The sequence below is a fragment of the Diospyros lotus genome, chromosome 9 (genome assembly GCF_014633365.1).
Source record: "Diospyros lotus cultivar Yz01 chromosome 9, ASM1463336v1, whole genome shotgun sequence".
Classification (NCBI taxonomy): Eukaryota; Viridiplantae; Streptophyta; class Magnoliopsida; order Ericales; family Ebenaceae; genus Diospyros; species Diospyros lotus.
Genome location: NC_068346.1, coordinates 20,774,870 through 20,802,428, shown reverse-complemented (window position 1 = coordinate 20,802,428; position 27,559 = coordinate 20,774,870). Strand labels below are relative to the sequence as shown.

At 37.6% G+C, this 27,559-nt stretch overlaps 1 long non-coding RNA gene across 1 annotated transcript; it reads left to right on the top strand.

Annotated features, from left to right (window-relative positions):
• Positions 1 to 3,863: 3,863 nt before the first annotated feature.
• LOC127809917 (uncharacterized) lies at positions 3,864 to 27,559 on the top strand. The gene is made up of 6 exons (XR_008025307.1): positions 3,864 to 4,759; positions 4,863 to 5,066; positions 5,150 to 5,242; positions 5,317 to 5,418; positions 25,325 to 25,425; positions 27,118 to 27,559. It is a non-coding gene; the product is annotated as an uncharacterized LOC127809917 (long non-coding RNA).

Here is a 27,559-nt window from a genome sequence, read left to right as displayed (position 1 = left end):
ACGTTTAGACTCCTCCATATCTTCAGTAGGGGCCTCCTTAAGTGGAAATACTTTTACTTCTTGGTAGCTGGAGTACACCAAGGATTTACTTTCAGCAATCTTGTTCTTCTTCGGCTTCTCCATTTTAAGAAACTCTTCCTTATTAAAACTTCCATGATAGTTATCAAAGTATTCGGTGGGAAAACTATAATGATACTCCTTAGATAGTATCATTGCAAACTCTTGCAACTTCTCGCAAAACATTCGACCGAATTCCTTGCACTCTTCGTGTATTACACTTCTTGTTTACTTGTCAACTTGGCTGATCCCGTTCTTCTTTTCCTTGTTGCTGCCCACTAAAAATGCAGCCTTCTTTGGCTGCCATTGAGACTCCATTCCAGCTGAAAAGGAAGCTTTCTTCTGCTGCAATTGAAGGCTCATCTGCTCCATGTATGCACTGCCTCCCCTAGCTTCACGAGTAGGACACCCTACTGAAAATGCAGCACTGTTCCGCTACAATTGAGGCTGCTCTCTTGCATGAAAATTAACCATTGAAAATGCAGCATCATTCAACTGCAATTGAGACCCCATTTCAACTGAAAATGAAGAATTTTTCTGCTGCAATTGAGGCTCTCAGGGTCTCCAACATGCACTGCGCCCCTTAGCTGATTTTTCACAATCAACATACTTTGAAGACCAAGGAGCTAAATACATACTGCTCTTCTTCAAACAAGTTATCCCAAAATTCAAAGCCAAAATTAACCTTTGTTTACCTTACTAGCAGCCTAGGATTTGATTGGAATTACCACCTGAAATTACTGCTTCATTAATGAAGTCGGACCGCAAAAGAGCGCTAGAATTCACAGCCAAGAATCACTCATCCAAATTTGCCTTCCACAATCCACTCCCAGCTGCTCCAAACTTTGCTGGAATCAAATACCAAAATTGCTGGGCTTCTTAGTCGAGATCCAAGACCTATTCCGCCACCTTCAGAGGCATCAAGAACTGGTCGGAGGACTTGCCTAACGTACTTCACCTCCCAACGACAAACAAGAATTTTCAAACTTCCGTCGAGTCGGCTTTGATCACCCTTGAAGCCAATTGGACAGTGCTACTGTGGGTTCTCTATTGCTGAATCACTCCTAGGAGCGGCCGAGAATCACCGACTCTAAATCTTCAACCAAGATTGCTTAATCTTGGACAATTGCGATCGCTTTGGGTCTGCTCGCATCGCCTCGGACTTGGTCCACTTCACACCTGTTACTTCTAGCCAGCTTCGTCCTCAATTCCGACCCAAAATTGTCGGAAATTTGTTTGGATGTTAAACGCAACTAACACCGAAGAGTGTTGGAATTCAATTGCAACCAAAAACCCGTCGTCTCAGCTATCAGCAGAGAAACAGCCTCTGGGTATTGCTGCTATCTATTTCGACAGCCGAAATTCCAGCTTCGAAGCTACCACCTGCTTCCCTCTCAATATTCGAACAGGAGGGCCCAGATTCAAGGCGACAATCGCCTCACCTTAGCCGCCCAGGGAAGTCGCCAACCCAATCACCGTCCCCTACTGGTTGCGACTTCTATTTCCATGTCTGACCCAATCTCTATCACCTACCAATTTCGAGTCCGACAGTGCCTTCCTTGAGCAATTGTGTTGCAACTAGCGAAATTCTGCAAAATCGAGAATCGATGGCTGCAGTTTCTTCAAAATTCTCCTGCAAACAGCTTTGAGGATGGGAAGGCCTTTCTCGTATGGGAATTCCAATAAACTGGAACTCCCTTAGGAGTCGCCATACCGTGCCTACTCCAGCTGCCCAATTGTGCCTCCAAAATATGAGCCCAACCGTTAAGAATTTGTCGGAATCACAATCGGATCTATTTGGCCAAGTCGCCTGCCAATTCTGAATCGTTCGGCCTGTTCGTTTGCAATTTCTAACCAATGCTCACTGAATTCACAACTGAGGGTCACTGCTGGCTTAGCCTTCAAGACTTGATTGAGAATTGCTTGCTCACTTGTATCTGCCGGAATCGCCAAATTCTGCAACTCATCCGCTTCCACTAAGAGTCGCTTGAATTTGCTTTTAATGACCGTCTTGCTCCGCTTCGAATCTGGCTTGCTTACTTCAAATATGTTCGGACACTATTGATTTTCCAAAACCACAGTCAAGGAATGATTGCTCTGATACCAATTTGTCATCAACTTAGGGTTCATAACGGACTGGAATGGACAATCGGAAAGATCCGATTGAATTAAGGTTAAGAGCAGAATGTATTAGAGGGAAAATTCAAGAGGAATGGGGAAGAAATTAGAGAGAAAATGAGGGAGAGCAGAATAGAGAAATGAGAGGGAGATTATAGAGAAATTGTAGAGAGAGAATCAGATTTCAATTATCAATTCAAGCATATCCCCGTTCTACAGCTGAGGCAATATATAAAGCCTCACTTAGCTACCAAACAAAACTCTCTAACCAACTAAGCTACAAGACAAAAAGGGAAATAACAGAATAACAACACCCATGTGCTGTAACCAAATTACAAAGATACCCCCTAACTATAATTGTAACTCAATTACAGCTTTGCCCCTATAATACCCAAGATCGTGACATACTATTAGGGTACTATGTCCTTAGTAGCTCACTATGACTAATCATTACATCAATTTGATGTAAAAAATGCCTTCCTATATGGGGAGTTAAGAGGACGAGATATATGGAGATTCCCTCTGGGTTTGGGTTGCAAATTGAAGGAAAAAATGTTGTATGCAGATTGAAAAAGGCCCTTTACGGGCTGAAGGAGTCACCTAAGGCCTGGTTTGGGAGATTTATCAAGGTCATGCTAGGGTTGGGCTTCAAACAATGTCAAGGTGACCACACCTTGTTTATGCATCACTCGGTTACAGGTATAATAATAGTGCTTCTTATGCATGTTGATGACATTGCTGCAACCAGAAACAACCTAGAAGGGATGGATCGGTTAAGAGTGTGTTTTGCAAAGGAGTTTGAAATCAAAGAGCTGGGAAAATTAAGGTACTTCTTAGGTAAAGAAGTAGCAAGATCTAAGGAGGGGATTTTTATTTCTCAGCACAAATATGTACTTGACCTATTGAAAGAAATAGATGATAATCAGTTAATTATATATTATCATAATATATATATATATATATAAACATATGATAATCCATTAGTTATATATTATCATTACATGTGGGATGCTGGGCAACCCAATGAAGGAGATGTTGCTGTGTTTGAAAAGATACAACTGCCTAGAAAAATTAACTAGAATAGTAGAAACCACTCACTCTGTAATCTACGACTTAATTAGGCATTGATCTAGCAGTTAATTTTTGGGAGTTTGCTAATCCTATTAATAAATGTAGTTCCAATTTCATGTCTGAAAACAACTAGGTGGACATACAACTCCCTCATTGGCTTCCCGTCTTTACCCTCATGAAGCTTGCCCCCTTGCCTCTATACACTCCCACAAGCAAACCTCTTTTCATCCATACACCATTAATTAATTGGAGTAATTGGATTTTTTTTTTTTTTGTGCTTTAATTGTTCACTGACTATATAGGCTTATAATAATTATTGGTAGTTAAGCTACTCATGAACTGAAGGTTGGTCCTTTTTCAAATTTCAGGTCTTTGATTCATTTCATTAGTTTCTTGCTTTACCAGCTCAAAATTTTCTCTGTTGTCTTGCTATTATGGATGAGTACAAGAAATTAGATTGACTTTATTACTGATGTTTGTTAATCTAAATAGAGGTACAATGTGCAATGTGAAATAATTTCTTTGTTAATCTAATATTGTCACCCTTCTCATTTCCCTTGCAGTGTTTTCAAATCATTGCGTTATTTGAGATTGTATTTGCATCGTAAGAGGTATGTATATCCTGTGAGTGATGGGGATTTTATCACTCCCTCCGGGTGGTGGGAGATCACCCTAATTTATAGGTATGGAATATTAGTAAATATATATATATATATGTACATTGACATTGTGTATGTACATACCCCGTGAGTGATGGGGATTTTATCACTCCCTCCGGGTGGTGGGAGATCACCCTAATTTATAGGTATAGAATATTAGTGAATATATATATGTACATTAACATTGTGTATGTACATACCCCGTGAGTGATGGGGCTTTTATCACTCCCTCCGGGTGGTGGGAGATCATCCTAATTTATTGGTATGGAATATTAGTGAATATATATATATATATATGTACATTAACATTGTGTATGTACATACCCCGTGAGTGATGGGAATTTTATCACTCCCTCTGGGTGGTGGGAGATCACCCTAATTTATATGTTTATTTTTCCTTTATGTTTAGACTGTCTAATGGATGTTTAACAACTTTTATAAATTTTACGTTAAACTTGTACCTTACAGTTTTTGTAGTTTCCTTTATTAGTTTTTTTAATAGGAATAATTTTTTTATATTTATTTTTAATTAGTGTGACGGATAGGAGTTGGATGCAATTAGATGACAGACTTTGTGACCAATATTTGTATTTTATTGTATAGGATCATCATTATCTAATGCAAGAAAAAGAGGTCGAGAGAAAACAAAGAATAAAATACTAACATCTTTGGCTCCTGGTCAAAAATTGCCATTGGAATTCAATAATTATGGTCAAGCCATTAGATCAAATGCTAATGTGTTTGCAAGTCATATTGGCAAGATTGTTAAAGTATGTGAAGATGCACCAATTTCTTGCAAGCATTGGGAAGATGTTCCACAAGACAATAAGAATAAAATGTATTCATATGTACTGGTAAGATTAATAATTATTCTATATTATTCTTATATGATATTGTATTAAATCGTTCTTCATAACTTATAACGTTTCAAACAACTTTTTCTTTTAACTTGTGTAGGAGAAATTTGAATTTGAAGAAAACGAAGTAAGAAAAAATTAGATCTTTAGAAAGATGGGAAGGGCTTTTGCAAATTATAGATATAGGTTGAAGGCTGACTATGTATATAACAATGATGATGATCGAATTAAGTTTGCTCCAACAACAGTCAACCAAGGACAATGGAGACAATTTGTCACTTGGTTGAGCTCACATGAGTTTAAGGTATTCTATACCCTTTACTTTTTTTATGCACAAGTCATTTTAATTATTTAAAACATGATTGTTGTATTTGGTCTTACATATAGGTTTCTTGTGCTCGTAATAAGTTTAATCGGTCAAAGCAAACAATGACTAAAACTACAGGCACTAGAAGTTTTGCTTGAGTTAGAGCTGAACAGGTATAATTTAAGTTATTTATACATCTTTCTCATTAATATTTTTTTTTGTTGATTAACTTGTCTATTTAATACAGGCTGAAATATTAGGACACGAACCGTCTACATGGGAAATGTTCAAGGTGACACACGAGAAAAAAGACGGGTCAATGGTTGATTTTACGTCAAAAGAAAAAGTGGTAAATTTTATTTTAAGCAGTTTATGTTGTTATTGTGATATATATTTTAGTATTATGTTACAACATATCTATTTTATTTATTATCAAATTTAAAGAGAAAATTTAATCTTTAGTAACCCAAAGAGCTGAGGAAGAACCTTCTCAAACTATTAATGAAAATAAAATTTTCTCTAAAGTAATGGGAAGAGAAAGACATGGATGTGTTCTTAGGTATGGATTCAGACCAACTCCTTCTTCTGTCCTTGGAAAGATTCCATCTCGTCGTGAGCTCATTACAGAACTAGAACAAATGCGACAACATAATAATGGTTTGAAAAATGAAATGCAACTTTTGAAAGAGAAAAATGAAGTGTTGTCGACAGAATTGGACCAAGTCAAAGAAAGACAATCAATTTTTGAAGCTTTTATGGAAGATGTTAAGAGCAGGAAGGATTAGAAATAACAATTGATTAGACTTAATTGTTTGATGTCTTTTTTTTATGTGAAGTGCTAGATGTCTTTTTTTGATGACAATGTGAATGTAAATTGATAGATGTCTTTTTTTTATGACAATGCAAATGTAAATTGCCAGTCAATTATTAATTGACTAGAGTTGTTTTTTAATGTTTTTGATGATTAGAATGGTGTTTATTTTGGTTTCAATATATTAAATTAATAGGGTTTAAAATATAGAAAAACAAGCAGTGGGTTGTGGGAAAATTTTATAAAAATCACTTTTTGTGGCGACCAAAAAAAAGTGGTCACTAAAAATGTCTTCTTTTATGGAAGTCATGACAAAGTATCTGTCAAACACTTTTTGTGGCAACCAATATAATGTGGTCACTAAAAAATGTTCATTTTGTGGTGGCCTAAACTCTCACTAAAATCTTATCATTTGTGATAACCAGCAAAGCTGTTACAAAAAATTCATTACTTGTGACAACGGTGGCCATCACTGAAGAGTCATTACTTGTGACGGCCATGACTGTCACAAAAAATGACATTAGTGGCGGACGACTGTGGTTGTTACTAAAAAAATTTTTGTGATTGTCACATTCATTCGCCACGAAAAGGGTATTTTTAGTAACGGCCAGCCAATAATCGCCACTAATACTATTTGTGACAAAATTTTTAGTGACAGCTTGTGGCGATCAATTCGGCGGCTACTAAAACTTTTAGTGACGAGTTTTTATGCTTTTAGTGGCCGCCACTAAAAGTCAATTCTTGTAGTGTTGGATTATTATCTAGACCATGATCATTCAATAGTTAATCATGCTTGCCACACGTGGTTCATTAGGGAACCTATATGAACTTGGCAATCACTTCTAATATGTAATCTGTTCATAGGTGTTCTATCGCCATCATCACTACTATTATTACTAACACTTGGATCGCATGCCTTGGAGACATATGTCCTAGATCCTGGTCTTAGTGAGAGGAATTGATTGCTGATGCTTGGAGGTTATGAAGGTTTTTTGACACTCTAAATCATCTTAGTGATGATTAGCTATGTCATGAACATTCAATTGTAAATCATGCTTCCACATGAGGTTCATTAGAACTTGTAGCTGAACTCAGCGATCACTTCTAATTTTCTATTTTATTGAATATTGATGGATTTTTGTTAGTATCATTATGATTAACACTTCTATTACAATGTGTCGGGACATATTTACTAGATCTTGTCGTGAGGGAGGATAATTTCATTATTAAACTGATTCTTGGAGGTTATGAAGTTTTTTGATTACTTTAAATCATCTTATGCTTTTAGAACCCAAGGAAACTATACGAAATAAAGGTTACTAGATAGTTAATATCATGCACTCCATTGTACATTTGTTTCTTGGACCATATTCTGATAGGGTATTATTGTTGATGGTCTAATGTATCTTTTTTATTAATTTAATTAGTTTTATTTTTCTTATAAGAGATACTATCTTGTAATTGGTTTCCTTCATTATGGTGTTGCAAAAACTACGAAGGCTTCAAAGCTTGAAGCATTGATATGTCTCAATTTGAATCAGGTCAATATCTAAGGAATTTGATGGTTTAATTAAGTATTTGTGACCAACTCTTTAGGTTGATGTAAAGATGGGTTCTCTGAAATTAATATTAGCTAAAGCTAGTGCTGATCAAATTCAGGTAGTCAACAATAAAATTCATTATTATCATTAACTACACCTTATCCTAAGTAAGTTAGGGTTGTTGGTGTTCATAATGTCAATTGATGACATGGTAGTGAATGAAGATAATTGATATGGTTGTGTTCCATCACATAGTTGATATTGTGAAGTCAACCCATACAACATGGAAACATGACCCTTTCTCATCCATATATGAATGGATATTGTGATTCGTGGAAGATGAAACAACAAACTATGTGTACTATTTGTAGAAAATGAAAGCTTTTTAGCATATGGAAATAGGTAGGGGTTGGATTTAATGCAAGGTGCCAGCCATATTGTCTCAAGTTTTTTGAAGTAGAATATTCCCTTTAGAATAACCCCGACCAGGAAATTTCTTAAAATGTGAGAAATTAATTTGGAGAATTATTTTGTTATGCGCGAGGTGGCTTGAAAGATTAAGGAAGTGTTAACAAGCCAAAGAGAAAGAGCAAGCAAAGGTAGTGTAATAGTCAAAGTCAAAGTATGAATGAAGCAGGTCAAAATAGTGAAATGGCTTAAATATAAGGTAAATGCCTATGAAATGTAAATAAATGAAATACAAATGAGGAAATTAAAAAGGCTTGAAGGGGCCTGGAAATTTGGGGAATAAAAATTAAACCAAAATGTGAAAAATATATAAAAGGGACCAAAGTTGGAGAGGGAGGCATTTTGAGGCGGTGGAGCTTCGAGAGAGTTCTTCCAGCATTAGGATTCTTCTCCTCTTCGTTTCTCTTCTTCTAGTGGCAGTTAGAGAGTTCAAGGAATAGTTTCAATATAAGAAATTTATCATCTAGCTCGTTCTCTAGCCTAGAACCCTATTTTTGGTGGCTAAAAAGAGATGAAAATCTCTATGTATAGCTGCCTACAAGTGGTGTTGAAGGTAAAGAAAGACTAAGTATTGTCAAAAAGGAAAACTAAGGCAAGTTCTATTCCTCTCTTTTTCCTTTGATCCTCTGGTTTTGCGTGTAAACTCAGAAGTTTTTCAAGAAAAGCCTTTATTGGGAGTTATGTGGAATTGTTTGTAAATCTCTCTCTTCTCTTGTTTGATCTTGTTGGTCTCTCTTCAATGTTGAAATAGGGTTTGTTTCACCCTATAATCCTCAAAGGAATTATGTATTTTGGTTAGATTTTGAGCTATGTAAGTTTTGGTTGATTTTAGGAAACATTCTGTATGTTCGTTTTCATTCTGGGTCTCAAGAGTCGACTCTGTATGTTAAGCTCTCGGCTGGATCGACTAAAGTGATAAAGAAGTTGATTTTTCCTTCCAAAAGTCGACTTTCCAATTCCAAAAGTTGACTTCTCAATTTTAAAAGTCAACTTTCTGTTTTGAGACTTTGCATGCTCTACTATTTTGGGCATAACTTTTAGTGAAAAAATTGGATTCGATATCCGTTTGCTACGTTGTAAAATAGACTCGATAAACTTCGATTTGGTACCAAATTTGGATTATTTGGCCAAGTTTTGGGTGGTTTCTTCTTAGTCCCAAAATATGTTTAGATGTGCTTGAAAATCTTTTATTTCCTTCATGAAACATGTTGTCCTTATTCTCGTGTATACCCCATGCATTTCAATCATGATTATGTGAGTATAATTAGCTTGTGTATGTCGTTACAAGAGGTCTTATCCGTGGGTTTTGTGTGTACGATGTATTTGTTATATATGACACAATTTTGGAAATTAGATCTGATATACTTAATGCACGCTGCGAACGAGATCCGCTGGGATATCCCCTATGGTTATAAATCGAAAGCTCGAGTGGGCTATAAAGTTGGACTCGTTTGGGACCTAGATCTCGTATTATGACTATGCTATAGTGGTATTATAGGAATTTGTATCTTATTTTTTATTTATGGACATTGTGGCTTAACTCCACCTTTTTATGTATGCATGAGTAGGGATGTTGTCATCATTTATGGTTGAACCCTGCTACTCTTGCTATCATTTTATTCTATATTATTTGCTGGGCTTTGTAGCTCACCTGTGTTTACATCATTCCAAGTAAGGGTAGGATTGCGGTTGATGGTAAGCCTAAAATCTAGGGTCCAGTGTTTAGACGTGTATGGAGTTGTCCCAGATAAAAGATCTTCGAGAGTTTTTTCATGGTGTCTGTCTCTGGATGTATAACCTTTATGACCTTTGTTTTATCTTATTTTGTAAAGCTTCAGGTATATGGGTCGTTGTATGTGACGATATGAGTTGTAGTTTTGTGTATATAGTCTTGCTGTAATTACTAACTATTATGATGTGTTCTCTTGTAACTCCAGCAGATATCATCTATTCTTGACACTTCTCCCTTGCTGTCTCGGCCGGGGTTTCTAAGAGAGAAGTGTCAAGAAGATATGATACTTGCTTGAGTTACAAGAGAACACATCACAATAGTTAATAATTATAGTAAGACTATATACACAAAATTGGACATCGTATTGTCATATAAAACGGGCCATATACCTGAAGCTTTACAAAAAAAGATAAAACAAGGTCTATCAAGGTTATACATCCATAGAACCAGGCATCATGACAAAACTCCCGAAGATCTTTTTTCTGTGATAGCTTTGTACACGTTTAGACACTGGATCCCACATTGCTAGGCTCACCATCAACTGTAATCTTGCCTTTACCTGGAATCATGCAAACACAAATGAGATACAAAGCCCGACAAGTAATATAGATTAAAATGACAACAAGAGTAACATGATCAAACCATAAATGATGACAACATCCCAACTCATGCATACATAAAGAGACAGAGTCAAGCCACAATGTCCATGAATGAAAAATAATATGCAAGTTCTCGTAATACCACTATACTATAATTCATAATACGGGATCTAGGTCACACACGAGTCCGGTCTTATGGCCCACCCGAGCTTGACACGAGTCTGGATTTAGAGCCCACGAGAGCTTTCGATTTATCACCGTAAAGGATATCTCAACGGATCCCGTCCGCAGCGCGTATTAAGTATCACATGTAATTCCCAAAACTGTGCAATGCATAACAAATACATCGTACTCCACACAAAACCCATGCATAAAACCTCTTATAACGACATGCACAAACCGATTATACTCACATAATAATGATTGAATTGCATTGGGTATACACAAATATAAGGACAACATGTTCCATGAAATGAAGCAGAGAAAAGATTTTCAAACACATCTAGACATATTTTTGGACTAAGAATAAACCACCCAAAACTTGTCCAAATAATCAAAATTCGGTACCAAATCGAAGCTTATCGAATCTAGTTTACAACGCAACAAACGGATCTCGAATCCAACTTTTCTACTAAAATTTATGCCAAAAACAGTAGAGCATGCGCAGTCTGAAATAGAAAGTAGACTTTTAAAATTGGAAAGTCGACTTTTGGAAGGAAAAATTGACTTCTTCATCATTTTAGTCAATCCAGCCGAGAGCTTAACATGCAGAGTCGACTTCCACTTTCAAAAGTCGACTCCTGAGACTTAGAATGAAAACGGACGAACAAAATGGTTCCCAAAATTAGGCAAACCTTACATAGCTCGAAATCTAAACAAAATACATCATTCATTTGAGAATTATAGGGTGAAACAAACCATATTTTGAAACTCAAGAGAGACCGACAAGATTAAGCAAGAGAAGAGAGAGATTTACAAACAATTTCACATAGCTCTCAATAAAGGATTTACACCCAAAACCAAAGGGTCAAAGGTAGAAGAGAAGAGTAGAACTTGCCTTAGCTTCCCTCTTTGACAATCCTTAGTCTTTTTTTTATCTTCAATACAACTTATAGGCTATCATATATAGAGATTTTTATCACTTTTTAGCCACCAAAACAGAGGAAAAACAGGGTTCTAGGTTAGAGAATGAGCTAGATGATGAATTTCTTACCTTGAAACCCTTCCTTGACCTAGTTGCCACTAGAAGAAGAGAACCAAAGAAGAGAAGAACCCTAGTGCTGGAAGAACTCTCCCAATGCTCCACCGCCTCAAAATGGCTCTCTTTTCAACTTTGGTCTCTTTTATACTTTCTTCACATTTTGGTTTAATTTTTATTCTCCAAATTTCTAGCCTCTTAAATTTCCTCATTTGCATTTCATTTATTAACATTTTATAAGCATTTACCTTATATTTAAGCCACCTCTTTATTTTGACATTCTTCATTTCTGCTTGACTTTGACTATTCCACTCCCTTTGCTTGCTCTTTTTCTTTGGCTTGTCAACACTTTCCTAATCTTTCAAACCACCTTGCACATAACAAAATAATTCTCCAAGTTAACTTCCCGCTTGTTAAGAAATTCTAAGGGTAATAACATAGCCTTATTATACTATCGGGGCATTACAAGGTATGGGTTCCCATGGATGAGCTCAAGGCAGTTCCAAAAATGGTTTGGGTAGTTAAGAATAAGTCTTTGGTAGAAAAATGTCATGAACCTAGGGTTCATAACAGCGCTGGAATTGGCAATCAGAAGGATTCGAGAGGTTTAGGATTAAGAACATAATGTTTAGAGGGGAATTTGGACAGAAATGGCGAAATATATCATATAGAATTAAGGGAGAGATATTGAGAGAAGGGGAGGGGGGGGAGGAGAAACAAGAGAGAAACGTGAGGAAGATTGAGAGAGAGAATTTTAGAGATAAATGAGAATATTCATTATCAATTCAAGCATGGTCCCCAATCTCTTACAAGTAGCCTTTATTTAGGCCTTAGCTAGCATTGAACTTATTCCTAATAGCATCTTAACAACACTCATGTTCTTCTAACAACTTGTAAAAATATCCTAACAAACAACTGCAACCCTATTGCAATGATGCCCTTCAATTGTTCCTTGGATTATGACAATTCCCCCTAAGAGTTCTTGTCCCAAAGAATTTCAGCAATTGGTCACTGCTCTTACCCAATACTAGCTCTCTCAATCTATTTCATTCATTTTTCTGTCTTTCTCCTTCTAAGCCTCTTCATCTTCACTTAGGTTTCCAAGATCAATTCCAGGCCTAAGTTGCCCCAAAACTTCCATAGGGAAAACATTATCGAGTTTAAGCCCAATACAACCACTCCCGGTAATAATTATCCAACCAAACTTGGTCTCCAATCTATGGACATGATCAGCCATTGATTCATCCCTCAATGCAGTAGATAGCAACTTGGATTTTCCAGTGGAAGTAAAAAACAACACAGTAGTGGAAGTTGTGTTCCCTTCGGCAAAACCGTTGGCTTCTTCCGCTATATCCCTTAGATCTCCTCCAGCTAGTTGCTGTCTTCACCTTCTCGTTGCCTATTTTATCCCAAGTCAAGGACAATCCAGCTTGCTTTGGAAGCAAAATCCCATTGAGAGAATGCCTTTTCTCAACCTCCAGCTTCTTTCTTACTGCCAGTCCAAGTTCATCAACTTTAGGGTTAGTTTCAATAGAGCCAATATAAAATTGTTTAGATCCTTCAATCGGATTTGCCTGATCCCATGTTGTTCCATCAGCATCTCTATCTCTCTGTTTCTTCTTCAGTGCTTCCAATGTTAATTCTTCCAGCCTGGGACTATTTACATGCTTGAGGGTCTTGGGCTGAAGTATCATCACCATTGGCCTCAACTCTTTATTCAAGCCAATTAAGAAACTTGAAACAAAATAAGACTGTCAAATAGGGGTTATGATTGAGCATCAAAGCCATCACCTCTTCAAACCTCAATTGGTACTTTATTACTGACCCTACTTGTCTGATTTTGTTGAACTCCTCCACCACATTAGACAAGTCCCGATCTCTAAACCTCTCCTTAGGCTGCCTCATTTTAAGGGACTCCTCTTGATTAGAATTTCCACGATAATCATCAAAGAATTCCGCGGGAAAGCTATAATGATACTTAGTTAATATCATTGCAAACTCTTGCAATTGCTCACGTAATATATGGCTGAAGTCCTTGCTCATATCATGTACCACACTTTTTGTTTCCTTATCCAATTTGACTGATCCTCTTATCATATTTCTTGTTGTTTCCAGCTGAAAATGCAGCCTTCTTTTGCTGCCATTGAGACTCCATTTGTCTCATGCATGAACTGCTCCCCGTGGTCGACTTCTCACCAACAAAACACTGCAAAGACTAAGGAGCAGGAGTTAAGTACATCCTTCTGTTTTGCCTCTTGTTCCCTTTACTCATAGCCTCAAGCGCCAACCAACAGCGAGCTAGATAATTGGAAGAATCCACTCCTCAAACGAAATCAACCTCTAAGTTTACTTCCCTTAGGTCTTTGCTTCACAACAGCCATCGTTCACCCTCGTAAATAATCTTCATAAATCACCACTTCGAGCAGCAACGGCTCAATTAAATCATCAGAGAATTGTCAGCCCTACTGCAATCTTTCGAGAACTCTATTGACTGATGAATCAACTGCATTGAATTGCCAAAATTGATTGTGGAGTTAATCACGTCGGCCATCAATACCCCTCAAAATCAGATCGACAGCTCAACCTATCTATTATCAATCCAGATTTGCAACGGTCGCGACCCACCCAATCACCGTCGACTGGCCGCGACCACTGTCCAATGGTTGGAGGACCACCTTCTCCGTGGTCGCTTCTTCAGTTCACCTGGATGGCCGGAATGGCTCTGCCTGCGATCGATGCGGATTCAACGATCGCCTCCCCATCGATTCCTCCTTCTCACTCAATCATCGTCGGTCTTCACACGACGTTCCTTCTCGCTAGAAGTGAATTCAGGACCAATGGTGTAGCTGCTACCCAATCACCGACCACTGAACCAATGAAGTCGCCTCAAGCCTTCTCAATCTGGACGCGATTAAATCAAGCAGAAGGAGTTGACGGCCCCAGATTTTCTCTCGCCTAGTATATCCGTAATTTGATAGCAACTACAACGGATTCACTAAGTCGCCCAAATTTGCGTCTCACCACATCTGGGTTTGAATCGCTAACCTATCAAATGACAGCACTAGCAAAGCACCAGTTAGAAGCTTCCTTGCCTGTCCGTGTCACAAACTTTAGTGAATCTTCTGCGCCAGTTGTTCACTCTAGTCGTGAACCTCTTGTCTGTTCGCATCACCTCATTCGGCGTACTCCCACACCAATTGTGAATGCTACTCGGTTTGCATCGCCTCGGATCACCACTCTAGTCGTCCAACGAAACCGCATTACCCAATCATCGTCCAATGTTCCACTGGCTTTGTTGTATGCTTCTCGGAATCACAACGAAGCTCACCTGATTAAATTTGCCAAGACACAGCTATCGCCGATGGTTAACGATCATTGGAATCCAACCATGCTTCCGCTACGTCTTCGATTTGGAGTCTATAACTGATCGCCTACTGTGTGTCGCCTCTCAATTACAGCCTAGTTAGCTTGATAACTTTTGTTGCATCAGTGGTCCAAAATTCCCAGCCGTTCACGGAAATCGTTTCCCATCACTATAGATCAGCAACCTCTAGATCTGATCGCGACCACTAGTCATCAGTTCTATTGTAGACATTGGCTTCTATGATGTAGCTTCCTACGATTTGTCTGCTTCGTTGAGTTCATCGGACTCACCGAATCGCTGTTCACTTAATTCCGCCAAGAGTTGTTAGAATCATCTACCCAAAATTACATGAGAGAAGGACACCTCTTTTATTCTTCTCTTTTTACGTGATGTCATCACCACTTCCATCACTTAAAAATAGCCAAGTAGTCACCAGCATACAGATTAAATGGCACATGAACACTTCTTACTTGAAAAGCATGGCACCATATTGCAACTTCTTTCACCTTCTGCTGCTCTACAGCTCTAACACCAGGTCTACAATGTAAACCATAAGAAAGAGTCTGAAGCCGTTCTCATCATTTTAGTGGTTTTCATGCATTCTGGGAGAAATAATCTCTAGCAAAGGGAAGTTGTGTTCTCGCATGCAAGTCACACTGCATATTAGGACTGTTCATACTGAATGACATTAGTAGATATCTTGTATGGTTAAATGTATGAGTGGTGTTGCAAGAGATTTAACGTTATTTAGACAATCCCAAATTGCAATGAGTATAATCTATGCACATATTTATTTGTCTTTTATTGTATCTGACAATAGATGCTCTTGAATGATTTTAATTGAGATGTTTATAAAGCATGACATAGAGGTGCTTTTATACTTACAGTCTGCATCAGTTTTGATCCAGTGCTCCCTTTTCTGTGTCAATCCACTGCTGTTGAGCCTCTTATTGGTTGGGTTGATGTTGGTGATTTCCTTATTAAACAAACAAAGCTCTGTTGTGTTGGCCCTGCAGGGTCAGATTTCCCTTGTTACAGCCACCATTAATGGAACATTTCTCTATCTAATAATTATGTGATTTTGTGAACTCTTCTGCTGTTGATCTTTCAGGATTTGTGTAACATTCTTAAAACCTGCATGACACAGGTTCACAAATAAGATGTAAAAAAAAGGCAGTAACAGTGTTTTCCTACTGGTTAGGAAAAAATTATATAAAAAGGCAATGTTTTTCTACTGAATTGTAGGTGTTTCCACTTCCATGTATGGTGGTATACATCACTATTGCCCAAGAGCCTCTCATTCCCCATAGCATGCCAATTATAATTGCCTTCGATAGGACCATTCTGATGTGACACCAGTAGGGAAATACTAATGAAAAAACTCTCCAATATGGAGTTTTTTTTCTTGTAAAGAAGCAATGGATTAAGTAGTTTGTACCATCTGATTCAGTAAAAATGGTTTTGGCAGCTGCATGTCCCTGAGCTTCATTCAGTAGCACTACATTTTAACATTTCAATTTGACAAGACTGCAGGTCTTGAATGACATGTTATGTTTATCTAATAAATAATGACCACACTAGTGAAACCTACTGTTTGATGAGCTCTCAGAATGTGTAGTAACAACGAGGTTACCTTGGGGAGTTTCCTCTTGGGAGGCGCAACTTTTTGAAGAGCAATGGAGTGTTTTTAGCATCTTCCTGACTAGACGTTTAGCATATATTCCCTTGGTGTGGTTCTCCACTTTCTCACATTTACTTTTGAAATGTTCAGGTGCTATGTTATTCCTCTTAAACAGCTGCTCCAGTGATGTCCTTTCTTTCTTTACCTGTGTTCTTGTTTCAGGCAGTTCAATTACAGAGTTAAAAGATATCCCTGCAGTGGACACACTGCAGAATCTCCACACTCTTTGGTGTCCATGCCTTCAGTTTGCTTTTCACAGATAGAAATGATGCTAACATGACTGCTTCTCTCTGGTGATTCATCACCCACCTCTTTAGCTTCAGCTTGAAGGAACTTCTCCAGCTCATCACTGATAAGCTTCAAATCATTCTCAGTTACGTCTGTTTGTTCCTCGATCATTTTCTCAAAAGGCATGGGAAATGTTAGTGTTGAAGGCTCTGTGCCGATCGGTTCTGATCCAAGGGTTCCAATCGTGAGAAAGCCATCAAAAGATGTATTTATCATAAAATATTTCTCTTCTTCATGAACCTCCTCCACTTTCTTGTTATTGAACTTCCATACGTCCACAATCATCTTAAGAACTTCCATACGTCCACAATCATAAAAATGAGAAGAAAAAAAAAAAAAACTATGGGTTTTATATTATCCTAATCTCTCCTTATAATCAAAATCAAAAAATTGTTACAAGTGTCGTTAGAATCCTTGTATTATAGTCCCAACCAACACCAAGTGTTCCCTGCTCGACTTGTATCTTTAAGTACCTACAAATTGCGAAGAGAGAAAATCATATTACTCATCATCCTCCAGGATAGTAGTACTAAATTTCGAACACTATCTCTACTCAATAAACTCCATAAAAACATGAATACATTAATCCCACGATTAACACTATCTTCACTCAATAATCAATATTATTAGCGATTAATTAAGTTCACCATTAATCTCGTGTAGGAGGTTTAAGAATGTAATATTTATTTAATAAAATGTTGTTGAAAAACTTTCATATGGTCTAACTTAAACATTACCTTGCAAAAATTTACACCATTCAGTAATTTAGGATCAAAAGTAATCATGTATCTAAAAATAGTCTTACATCATAAAGTTATGAAAAAATAAATAAATCCCTACAAAACTATGAAGTGAATAGAACCTCATGTGAAAAATGGCACACAGCCAAGGAAACATGCAAACTGGGAAAAATATATCAATCACTTCAAAAACACCTTAGCACTTCACGTTCTAGCGCCACAGTCAATTTTTGAACTTGTAAGAAATTTGTGGTGAAATAACTATGTAATGGTGATCGTTCTGTTAGCTAACTTTAATATCAATAACATGATAAACGAACCTAAGAATTTAATGGTGATTATTTAGTTAGCAAAGTGTGCAACTTAAACAGTAGGGGAAGTGGAGGAACTACAGTACAACACACAAGACATAATGCCATAAAAATTTTAACTTACCCCATGGATCAAAAACAAATTTTAGATTCCAACTAAAACAACAAAGTGGTGCTAATTTGAGCAAAACTTGAACCACTCAATGACCAACCACCAGATACTTTTAATAGTTCTCAATTTACACAATATTGAAATGGATGCACTTCTCCAACAATCAGCTTTCTATAGCCTCCTTAATTGGCTCCGTATACTCTTGTGTAACAGAGTGTACCAGATACAACAAGGATAAGTGTGATGGGTATGCATTAAGCACTCACCCATTAACCATTAACAAATATTTGAAGAACAAGCTCATGTTTGATAATTGAAATACATACACACCCTTATCCTTTACTCAATAACCAGCCGGACAACCATTCGATATTAAATACTCGGACACAAAACAGAAAAATCAAACTACCATATCATAACCAACTGAACAACCATCTAACAAATAAACAGATTAATTGAACAACTATATGACAAACTAATCGAACAACTATATGACAACCAAACAAACTAATCCAACAAATGTACACCAACCAAATAACTAATTTCATTTAAAAACACCAAGACAAATAGAAAAAACAAGGAAATTCGCAAAGACAACCCTAACATGTAGCAAAAAATAAAACATAAACTCTCAAAATAAACCACAAGTAAAGTTGAAGAATAATTTACTTTAAAATATTGTTTGGTAGTTGACATTTTTATTTTTGAATTGCCTAAATGTCTTATTAACAAACAATCCGCATACTAATATAGAAGCATTTTTTTCTTTATTTTTTGGATGTTCATCATGTCAAAGATCTTTTAAAAATTTGAAACCTGCTTGAAAAATATTGCTTGGTAGTTGACAATTTTTCTTAAGACCGATGCGACACCATCCCACTCCCAATATCTGCTTCTATACTTGGAATGATGTTAAAAACAAGGTGAGCCGCAAGGCTCAACAAGTATATCTGAAATAAAAGGGGCACAGGAGGGAATTGAGGCGAGACAGAATTATCATACCCATTACATGAGAAATGACCATGCTATGGTTTATGGCCCCATATACTCACATTATACTTTACGACATCTTGCATCTATGTGTATTACATATAACCATACCTTACTATACCTGCGTGGCAAATACAAGTAGTTCACCAATGGCAAAAAGAGCTAGGAAAGCATACAAGTAGTTGGATTAGGGCTTGACATGTTTCTGTACATAATTTCCTCTTAGAGAATTAGTTTTTGTTGGAATTATGCTCAATTAAGACTGATCTGGCCTTGATCCTAAAATATTCTAGGATTAGTGTTTTATGTAAATATTATTTAAATATAGAAAGTTAATAATATAAATTAGGATGGTAGGATGCTGTCAATTATTTCCTTCCTTGTTTTTGCTAATAATCTTCTCCTTAAAAGAGGATGTTGTGCACATTCATTTAAAAATAATCAAGACATTTTGGTTTGTGATAATTTCTAAGTTGGTATCAGAGCATAACTAAATCATAGTCGTACACTGTGAAAAAATCCTAGGCTGCCCTATCATTCCTCTGCGATCACTAGACCGTCGGCGCCTCTTCATCGACCATCCTCAATCGCCGCCGATCTTAGATCCACCGACGCCATCCCCAGACACTGCGTTCCTAGATGCCGCCGACTGCTCGCGATCTCTGTGCCTTGATTGCCATTCGCCATCAGTCGCTGGCCACCGCCTCCCAATGTCGCTGCTGCCCTTACACCGGCAGCCACTTCCCAGATCTTGTCATGTAGGCACCCCTAACTAGGGACCCACAACAAGATGACATAAATGCTAAATCCCATTAAATACATTACACATCCTCTTTGATATTGACAACGGAAGCCATACTCATACATTCTTACTCATAGATAAACACAATAGTGTCCACATGCTCACATAAACAAAAGTAACTTAATATTACACACCACATCAAGGTCATAAACCCACCATATCCCCTCAGGGGAACAACTTAAATCATAAACAAGCATAACTTAACATTACACACCACAAAACAACCCCCAAGGACCTTTGATTGAGACAGCCACACATTGCTACCCCATGGATCCTGATTCACTTGGCTCGCCCTTTACTTTAGCCTTACCCTTATCTGGAATGATGCAAACAAACATGAGCCACAAGGCCCAGCAAGTATAATTGGAAGAAAGCGAGCATAAGAGTCATGGGGATCAAGAAGCAAAAGAGACATGAATGCCATTTAAGGTATTTTCACATGATAAAATGATGATACATGCATCCATGCTCTTATGTAGTACTTTTTAAAACTATAAACATGGGATCGAAGTCCAACTTTGAGCTCAACACTTTCTCTGCGGATATATCCTGCGGACTCGTCCGCTGCGCGCATCATGAGGCCTTTACACATTTTGAAAAACCATTTTCATGCACATGCTTTATGCATTCTCATAAGATGCATATTTGCAGTAACTGCTCATATATATATAAGTAACATGCAATTAACGAACCAATATGCACAATAGGACAACATTCATGCAAGACAACATCAAACCCTTGCATGTCCACAATAAAACATCATTCCCAAGGAAAGATAGGGTGATACAAAACCCTATTTGAGATTCAATAGGTACAAGTGAGAATCATAAAATAATTTACTAGAAAATAAGAGTAACTTGCAAAGTGTCTTGCTAAGATAGAAACTTAAACTTGCAATAACAGAAATAAGAGTATGGAACTTGTAATTTAAACATAACTTGAGGAAAGAGGGACTGAACTTGTAAGATAGGCAAAGAACTTGCATAAAAAGGAATTGAACTTGCCAAATTAGGGATAAAAACTTGGAACTTGCATATTAATAAGAAAACTGAGATCTTGCCTCTTAAATGGAACAAAGAGGAAGAAGAACTTGCAAAAACTAGAAAGAGAACTTGCCTTTAAATGATTGATTCTCGTCTTCATCACACTCTCACTTACTACCAAAATTCCTCCTCAAGTTCACGTCCAATTCCTCTACTTTTCCTTCATTTCCTCCTTCCATTCCTTTACCTCCATGTTCTCTATTTATACTCATTTTTGCACTCAATTCATTACACTTCACCTAGTTTATTCTCTGCAAAGCTTGGAGAAACATCATCATGCTTATTTCTTCAATTTCCAAGGGTTCAATTTCTAAGGGTTCAATTTACAAGGGTCATCATGCTTATTCCTTCAATTTTCAAGGGTCATTATGCTTATTCATTCAATTTCCAAAGGTTCAATTTCCATGGGTCATTATGCTTATTTCTTCAATTTCCAAGGGTCATCATGAGTATTCCTTCAATTTCCAAGGCAATTGCGTCAAAGAAATGAAAAAAAAAAGAAGATATTATCTTCAATTTTTAAAATATTTTCAAATAAAATAATTAATTACCCATTTCCCCAAATATTCCATAATGACCTCAAATAATTTCGAATATTTACCAAAATTCACTTGATAATTTTAATTTTTCTCAATTAATTTCTCGCCCTCAAATTCACATTAATTCCTAAATAAATGGGTCGTTACATGCCAACTCGTTTCTTCTTCCTCAACCATGTCCGAAGTCACTTCTAAAACCACTGCACACTTGTGACAACTCGACCCCACTATCGGGTGCCACCGTAACCCGTGGTTACAACCCCAGTCTATCTCGAAGAACGGCTATGCCCTGTCATCATAAAGTGTTAAAATAATATGGGCGCCGTGGGTGGGGTCCAGGCTTTGCCGTCTCTGACTGTCGAGTATTCGGGTTCAAGTACATAGGCAGCGGAAATTTACCCAACTCTCATACCTGACTAGGCCCTTAAAATATAAATCCAATTTCAAATAAAACAAATAAATACTAAGATGCCCAATACAATATTCCAATGGTCAAGCTTAGTTCACACTCACTGAGTTACTCATAGTGGGAACCTTAACTTGATCCAAAGCAAATTTTATTTAAATCACAGCCATCTTCCATAGTCAAGTACAAAGCATATATAATTTACATAAACAACACATACATAACCCACATTCTCATTACCCGCAATCATTGTTAATTGGTGACTTTTCCACCACTACTGCTTTCTCTTTCTTAGACTCCGAGCCATCTATTGGGTTAGTGGGAGTGAGTCCGGAGACTCAGTAAAGGCAATATACAATGCAGTAAATTAATAAACATGACATCATAGCTAAATATGAAGTGCAATGTGCATCCAAGCTCGTCCACCGCACCTATCTCAGGCTCTAGGTGGCCCCTAGTGGTTTCCTCTGTGACCCTTCAGCTTGTCGGCGGGCAACTTATTTACAGAGAAAGCAAGCAACCTCTGCTTCTTAAAGTCGACGACGCCCAATTCTCACTCTTAGATCCCATCTTCCACTCACATACAGTAGATACATTGCTTTCTAATCCTGTTGCATTTCAAGGAAAAATTGTTTCTAATTAAGAGAAAGATCCAATTGACCAAAACCTCGTGCTGGGTCTGAGCTAGATCTCGAAGCTCAGCCACTTTTGACAATGGGGGAGCAGTCGAAGTCGAAAGGGATTTGTGGGTGGCTCTTAGTTTTGGTAATTTTGGGTCTCCTTGTGATGGGCATTGTACCCGTCCTAGGACCCTCACGGTCCGAAACCCACTGCCTCATGCCTAGGCACTTCCTCAACATCTTATGCAAGCCATTACAAAAGAAATTTACACACAAAGTATATTAACCCATACCTTGATTTATTTGCTGCTTGGTGACCAACCATATTTCGTTGTACAAACTGGTAAACACCCTTTAACACCCTTATCACAATTATATATATACATAAGACTAAGTAATTTATTGACTAATCACAAATTAAATTTACTAATTTAACTAATTCCAAATATTATCTACTAATTTAATTTAGCTAACTAATTAACTAATTAAAATAAACTAATTAATCTAAATATTTACCTCACTGCCGATTTCTCCCAAGAGCTTCTGCTTCTCCTTTGCAAATTTCACTGTCGAGCATGCTTCTCATCTTCTCCTATTTATAGCCTCATTTGCCCCTTAATTTCACTTGGAAACCATGGATTTACCCAGGGCCGGACCTTTCATGAGGCCCATGAGGTAACTGCCTCAGGGCCCATGAAAATTTGGCTATTTGGGGGCCCATAAATTGGAAACCCCCATTTTGGTAAGGGCCCAGCTGCCCCTCCCCTTGCAAAGCTTCATGTTCGTTGTACCCTTCTCCCCTTCTCGCTTTCGTTGCCCTCTCTCGCTCTATCACTCCTTCTCCGTTGCTCTCGTCCTCGCGCCTCACCTTTGTCGGCTCGCCTTCACTGTCGGTGGCTCGCCCTCGCCCTCACTCTCGCCTCTCTTTGCCTCTCTCTCATTTCCTTGCTTCTTCGGATCGTCGCCCTTTGCCCTCGTCGAGCTCGCCCTCTCGCTCTCGCCCTCACCTTCTCGCCTATTGCTGCTCGATCGACCGTTGCTCGCTCTCATGGCCGATCATCGGTGGCTCGTTGCCTCACTCATATGCTTTCCGTCACTCCAGCCTCCAGATTCAATCTCCTGTCTCCGCTCGCGCTGTCTCGGATAATCAGATTCAGTCTTTGAAGCATATATGCTTACTGCTTAGCTTCAACGAATCAACTTTCAGCAGTTACGGTTAGTTTCTCCTTCATGAATCATTTCGTTTTTCGTTTATGATGTATTGGGAGATTTGCATTATTGGATAGCTATGTCTATTTTATTGATGTTGGCGGAACAACTGATTATGTAAACTTGATTTGATATTTTTGCTTACAATTTAGAGTAGTTTTTAATTGATAATTTAGAAAATTTTTAATTTTATTCGTTGATATGGTATAAATATTTATTTATTTTTTTAATATTTTATTATAAAAAAATAAAATTTAAATGTAGTCTATGATTTGGGGGCCCATTTTTACATTTCGCCTTAGGGCCCCCATATCTCAGGTACGGCACTGGATTTACCCACTGAATTACAGCCATTTAATGCCTCGATCTTGCCTCAGCTACGTGGCTGTAATTTGGTAATTGAAATGGGTGAAATTGCCAGCAAAATGAATGTAAAATTGCCAGCAAAATGGGTGAGTGGCTGAGGAGGCACCAGCACGTGCCACGTGGCGCGGCCGGGCCATGCAAGGCCAGCACCTGGCCTCCCCTAAAACGGTATCGTTTGGCGTCTAGCCTGCTGGAAAAAAATTCCAGTTTCTTCTTGCGCCTGCCATGACTTGATCTTGCATCCCCCCACCTGCACACGCGCACGTCCACCACTTGATCTAGCTGCTCCCTTACTTAAATATCACCTTCCATTAAATTTAAAGCAATTCTCATCCTATTTCTAGAATTTCTACTTATACCTTAAAACTTCCAAAAAAAATCCTCTAATTTAATTTATTCCATTCTTTAATTATTTTCATAAATATTCCCAAATAAAATAATTAATTGCCCATTTCCTCAAAACATTATAATTTATTATTTTTTTTCAAATTTTGGAATGTTACAACACCCTACCGCTACTGTCCCACTTAATGGGATTATGACTTGTGTTTATTATTGTTGTTAATGGTACTAAGGTTTCATTGTGTCTCGGCCAATTTTTCTCGCACAATGCACAAATACAACACAAGATTTATATCTTGACAACTTCCCATAACTGAACACTACTAATCACTAGCATGTGTCTGCACACAGTTGTCTCATGCCACCCACACTTGCCTATTGCCATAACCATCCTGTGCAAATGCCTTGGTGTGACATTTCACCAACTATTTTCAGTTCAAGCTTAGCAAGTTTGATTGCCTCAGGGGCTTCCCGATGCGTCACTATGCCAAGCCCGTGCTCACACCTCTACTGCTTGTTGCATGCATTGATACCTCACCTTGGTGTGTGATGCTGACATTCTCTAGTGTGTGGCATTGGCACGCCACTGACTGCAACCTCTGGCTTCTTTAACTGAGGCACTTCTCCATTGACAAGGGACCGTGCAACTGAATGGCTTTGTCTACCACAGAGATGCATCTTGCCTTGCATACCTCTGTTACACCGCATGGTTATCTCATATGGCACATTCTTTTCAATAAACTAAAGGGGGAAGGGGGAGCAACATAATTGAAAAATGCCATTGTGCTCACCATTTATTTGTAAATGTTTGATCTTGTCTAGTTGGCTTACAGTTTTCTTGCTTTATAGATTGTATAAGGAATTTTGATTCATTCAATGAGAAGATTGGAAAATTCCAGATTAAGCAAACATTGGCGTCAATTATTGTAAAGCAAATAGCATTCATAATTAAGCTTTTGTTTTTACCCCATAATGCCACTTATCACTTTCCTTTTTTCATGGAATTACTTAATTATTAGTTCTTTTCCCTTGAGAATCTGACATGACTGTCACGTTGACCTTTGGTATGATTTCTGTTCAAATGCATGTATAGAGCAAAGTTGGTCCGGCGGAATGGTTGAAACCTTATACTGATGAGATAATCGTTGAGCTAGGGAAGAGAGGAGTAAAAAGTCTCCTGGCTGTCCCAATTAGGTACTTTTGTTTCATCCATCTTTTTTTTTTTTTTCTATATTTACTCAAGATGTCTAGTAGATTCTTTACCACCAGTGGGCTTTTATATTGGATTTTGTTGCATATTTATCTTTAAATAAATTAGCTAACTAATTAGGGGATTTTGTCCTCTACATACTTCTTTATTAATGCAGATTTGTGAGTGAGCATATTTAAACATTAGAAGAAATTGATATTGAATACAAAGAGTTGGCTTTAAAATCTGGTATAAAGAAATGGGGACGAGTTCCTGCACTTCATTTCTGATTTGGCTGATGTTGTGATTGAAAGTCTCATTTATAATAATATTTGTATTATTACCACTGGGAAGATATTGAAAATGACAATGGTAGGGCAATACTCTTTTGAAAAAGCAGCATTATTATTTTGTACGTAACGAAAATTTCCTTTTTCTAGGTTCATTTGTTGCCTAGTTGTTATTTCTATCACTTTTTCAAAAACATAAATAGTTACCAAGTAAGGTTTCTAGTTTTACTTGCAAAAAACAGAAAACAGAAAAAGAAAAATTCTTCTTCATATATGGCCCTGTTCATATTGCACTTTATCACTCAAGTCACAAGATTGCTAGCCTCACGGTTACGAAAAAATATCGGCTGCTCAGAAATTGGATGCCTATGGCTTTGATACCATGTTAGCATTTAGTAAAGAAAAACTGATTTTATTTTCAGCACAATAGACTTACTATATACACAGTCTAGGAGATGAACTACCCTCTTCCTTAAAATAAGGAACTACTATCTAATCACCTAATCTGAAACACTAACACAAATTAAGGACCATAACTCAGCCCACTGTCAGATAAAAACAACTACAACTGAAAAACAACCAACAACTATAGGAAAAAAATAATAATAATTCATAAATCTGAAAATTATTCCTTATTTCCCGACACTTCAAGATCAGCAAGAAAAACTAATCCCTCTCTCGGCAGTGAGAAAACTCTCTCAAACTGACAAGAAATTAAGACTAAGCCCTCACTTGAAGAGTCTTTCAAGCAGCGGGACCCCCATATTGACTCTATGTAAGCACCATCAATCGAGTTAAGCTCTACAACACCAACATTTGTGCATCATATATTTAAATAATTAGCGCATTTAGGAACATAAAGATTTGCAAGCAATTAAACAAACAGAGCATTATGTACATGCATAGACATACAATCAGGTAGATAACTAGAAGAATTACAACCTTGGCTAATGTAGCTAGGAGAATACATAGTATCATGGAAATTATGGAAAACAATTTTGTAAAAAAAAATTGCCCCTTGGAAGCGTATATTAGAAGAATACAGCAGATTAGAGAAAATATGCCAGATCACATATGCTTTACAGTATGTTTTAATATTTGTTTCTCTGTTTTTTATTTTGAGAAAATATTGAAATGCTTGCTGTAGATACACATGTGATGCTGATCTTATAATTAGGGGAATAATAATTTGATAAGTTTCAATATTTCTGTCCACAATTCCTTGTACTTGAACAAAAGGCTGGCTGCAACTTTTTGTGATTAATTCTTGTTGGCTGGCAGCTTGAAATGTGTCTTAAGAATTCAGTAATCATGCATTTGTGCTTGCCGAAATTTGTTTTTACTCATAAAGCACCTTCACGATACTGTTGATGTCCGTGGAAATTTAACTGCTGCAACTTCTACCAGTGCAGGGACGTATGCCAATAGCTTTTGTGCTGTCTCTGCCACAGGAAAAGGTGAAGCAACAGTACGAGCTACAGTTGCACGCGACGTGGCTGCTTTGACGTTTCTTTTTTTTTTTTTGGTTAGATCTAGATCTAGTGTTACTAGGAAGAGAAGAGGAAGCAGAACTAGGGGGAGGGGGGGCGCTATCTGACGGACACTTAGGGATAGAGCTGAATGCATAATATGGGACTCTAGAGTCTGGTCTAGTGACTTTGTTTATGCCTTTTGGGGTTCCTCTTCCAGCAAGAGAAGGAAAAATCTGGACCATCGAGAACTAGTACCCATAGAATAGAAACACATTCTAAGTGGGCAAATGGTGCTCTACTTGTGAGTGCAGTTGATGTGGACAAGTCGCTAGATTGTAATCTGATTTTACTAATATATCACTAAAATTGCAATTTGA